This window comes from Cyprinodon variegatus, unplaced genomic scaffold, assembly GCF_000732505.1.
Source record: "Cyprinodon variegatus isolate N-32 unplaced genomic scaffold, C_variegatus-1.0 Scaffold17, whole genome shotgun sequence".
NCBI classification, from domain to species: domain Eukaryota; kingdom Metazoa; phylum Chordata; class Actinopteri; order Cyprinodontiformes; family Cyprinodontidae; genus Cyprinodon; species Cyprinodon variegatus.
This window is the reverse complement of record NW_015150470.1, coordinates 1607615-1611556: the sequence shown is the minus strand read 5'-3', so window position 1 is coordinate 1611556 and position 3942 is coordinate 1607615. Positions and strand designations below refer to the sequence as shown.

The following is a 3942-nucleotide window of genomic DNA, read 5'->3' as shown; positions in this document are numbered from 1 at the left end:
CTGTTGGGCTCTTTTTGGCATTAAGACAATTATTCTTATTGCCACCTTGCCAGACAGGACACTGTTACCAGCTGACCATTAAAGATCATGTTACCTCTGTCTCTCTATCTTTTTGCTTCACACTACTAAACATAAGAAATATCTGGGCATACCTAACCCAACATGCTACCCAGCTCCTGTTGCAGTCTATGGTTATCTCCCGCCTTGACTCTGGTAAAGCACTCCTGACTAGTCTCCAAGCCTGTACAATAAGACTGCTACAAATGATCCAGAATGCGGCGCAGTATCTGGTCTTCAATTAGCCCAAAAAGTCTCACGCCACCCCCCTGTTCATTGAGCTTCACTGGTTACCCCTGGCTGCCCGCATTCAATTCAAGTCCCTAATGCTAGCCTACAAAGGGTGCGGCTCCCGTCTACTTGAACTCTCTAGCAAAGGCTTATGTCCCAACTTGGTCACTCTGGTTATCAATGGATTGTCGTCTAACAATGCCTACACCACTTTTAAGACGATCCAGACTGTTTTCATGGGTTGTTCCAAGATGGTGGAATGACCTGCCAAGTGCTACAAGAACAGCAGTGTCCCTTTCTATCTCCATTAAACTCCTAAAGACCCACCTCTTCAAAGATCATCTCCTGTCCTAACTCTTAGCCATAGCTCTGCACCCCTCTACTGTTTCTGTACTTCCCTGTTTCACCACTGATTCTGACCAGGGGTGTTCCTCTAGAGAATGTATTGTCATATTTATGTTGTGTCTTCTTTGTGAATCACTTTAGATAAAAACATCTGCTAAATGCATAGACATAAGAATAAATTACACATTTGTAGACTTCGTTACACATTTACATATAGATTGTACAATCCAATTTTTTTTCTTTTTTTAGTCCAATCACATTTTAATCATATTTTGTCCAAGTAATCATAGCTAATGTGTCAAACTAATAGTGCCCCATGCTTCTCTTTGCTTTCTCTGTATCTCTTTTCTTCAGTGTTTGGTTCTGGTTCACTTCTAGACATAGACATAGCTATGGGCTCAGCTTTTACTGCATGTACTCTTTCATCATTTTGACATGAAAACTGCTCAAAACTTGTCTGCTTAACTGTTTCTTTCCCACAAAGAAGCAGTTATGGAGCTTGTTTTCCATTACATTCAATAGCAAATGGGAGAAAGTCTTAATGGATTAGTTCTTCTATGTTTCTTTTGCATGTCTGCCTCTGTTTTCTTAAACCCCCAGTCTGCCTCAGCAGAAGGGTTGCTCACACTGAGTGTTTTACTCGAGGTTTCTTCTAGTTTTTCCTCTTCACTGTGGCTGAATGCATGCATGGTTTGAGAGATCCTGTAGAGTAGACAACACAGTGCAAGTTATTTTCAACAGTCGCTACAAGCTCATCCAGAATAAGCGAAGCCAAGGGCTTGACGAAATCAACTGGGTAAAAAAACAAAACACTTTTACTCAGTCTGTCTGAAGTCTGTCTGTTTGATAGAATTGTGTCTGTAAACTGCCTTCATATGAAATATATTTGAATTGGCACTATATGATAAACAATAATGGCCTGAATTAAATTGAACATAATTCTCTTTGGAGTTAAAGATTAGAAAACTGATTTTATCCTATTAGGTAAAGAACAAAGCAGACTTTTCATTGATCATTTTTAGTACATATTGTTTAACTTCCTTGATTTTTTTCTTCTATCTTTGTGTTGTCTGTATATTTGGATGAAAAAAAATCCACAAAAATGTAATTCGTTTAACAATTAATGGACAAAAAAGTATCTTATGCCATCTTATCTTAATCCTTTCCTAAATTCAGATAACAAAAAAAAAAAATGTTTTTAGTGTCTGAAGTGAAACGTATAATGGATTGTAGATATTAGAGTATTCTAATAAATGTTGTGTGTATTAGAATAAACACAGAGAGATGAGGCTTAAGCATTTATTTTTTAATTGCATTTAATTTTATTTCACCCGAGAAAAGCTTAGATAAGAATAAAAAACTATTACGTTGACCCTTATCCAGGAAGCTTTTAGTGCCACCTTTAAGGATGCTACCTTTTCTAAGCTGTGTGCATTTGTGCTCTACTGCTCACTCCATCAGAGCAGCCGGCTCCTAAATGCCAAAGCTCTGCTGAGGAAAACCCACAGTGTTTTAACTCTTCTGCCCTCTCTTTGAACACATCCTCAGCAAGGCTGAGCTCTCATCACACATTATCTCCTTCGGGATTATAGAACTCCATGCTCGAGAGCCATCCGTCTTCAGACTCTCACTGTAACAAGTGTGTGTCGTAAGAATAAAAAAAAAAATTAATCTATTCTGAAGAATCTGTAGATTATAACATGTATGGTTTTTTTACACAGTGATAGTGTGAAAAGCTTAATTTGAGAGGATAAATGTGAAGATTAAAAGTTTTAAATAGTTTGTAAGGATCACCAGTATTTATATTGGAGAACATTGAATTAAAATAGAAAAAAAATTGTTTTCTAACTCAACGGTAGAGAACAAAGCTTTCAAACTACTTTTGGAAAAAGTAAAGATTTATGAATATTTCTAATCCTAGAAAATAAAATATGAAGTTTAAGAAAAAATCCTATACAAAATGAAAACATACTCAACCACGACACTGATCAAAAGGTACAAGATGAATGGATAGTTAAAAAGCAACAGCAAATTACAAAACTACTTGCAGTATAATCAGGTACTACATGAGGAAGGAGACCTTAGTGCAATAAAAAGACATATTCCATATTACATTTTATGCATCCAAGAGCATATATATATATATATATATATGCTCTTATATATATATATATAAATATATATATGTGTGTGTGTTTAAAATATATATTTTTTTTCAGTTATGAAAGATCTGCCATTCAGGCACAAAACATAATTAGATTTTCCCTTTTGACGTACAGCTTTTCAGACAGTAAATGAACATTTCCATTCCATAAAGTGCAGCAGTGATCAAATGTTTAATTGTTGTTATAATTTAAATAGTTTTTTTGTTTTTTTGTTTTCTTGTTTCAATTTTCCAGAGTTACAAATACCTTATTTGATTAGATTAAAAACAAAGAAAAAACACAAAAATCTTTGTGTTTCCACACAATTAATAGATCAAACATTTCTGGGTATTAGTACTCAAATAAAGATCTACGTTGTTAAAGGATGATATGTTCGCCAAGGATGACACCGAAATCGATCCCAGAGGCTTGTTGCCAGAACTGTAGGCCAGGATCTGACTGCTGCATGAATCATAGTAATTGGCTCTTGTCTCAGTGGTGGAGTAAATCTATTAACTTGGAGGTGTTAGATGGAGGCAGCTTTTGGGTTGCTTATTTATATTGTGAGAAGACAAGTTGATATAAATGGGTCTGCCTTTTTAAGAAGTTTCAGTATGCTTTTTGGGGATGAAAGTCAGGATTCAATCCAAGTCATGCACAGAGCAAGAAACAAGGTATATTAAGGTCAAGGTGCCACTTCACTGGATGGCAAACCTTCAGTAGTAGCCATTCAAAATTTCCCCACTTTCCTTGATGGACCCTTGACTGGTCCTTGATTGCTCCCCTATAATTTTTTTTTAAACACCAATCTTTGTACTGAAATATTCTTTCTGTCATTATTTGTGGAAATTAAGATCTAAAGAGAAGCATCAGCGCCTGGTCAGACCCTGTAATTCAGTGAAAGGGTGGAGTCAGAGTAAAAACATATGCTGCCCCAGGAGAAGGCCAGTGGCTGGAAGTTGGAGGGGATTTCGCTGGGAGTTGCAGGGAAGTGGGCTGCCATTTGGCTGGCTTTTGACTGAGAAGGGTCACATTGAATGGCTGCTACTGTAGGCATGAACAATTATGGTGACATGTAATTATACCCTTAGAGTGAGTTTCCATCCATCCATCCATCCATCCATCCATCCATCCATCCATCCATCCATCCATCCATCCATCCATC

At 36.8% G+C, this 3942-nt stretch overlaps 1 protein-coding gene across 1 annotated transcript in view; it reads left to right on the top strand.

Moving 5' to 3' along the window:
• Window positions 1–3942, top strand: part of LOC107092384 (contactin-associated protein-like 4) — a 182368-nt gene that overhangs the window by 51578 nt on the left and 126848 nt on the right. The gene's annotated exons all lie outside the window — the stretch shown is intronic.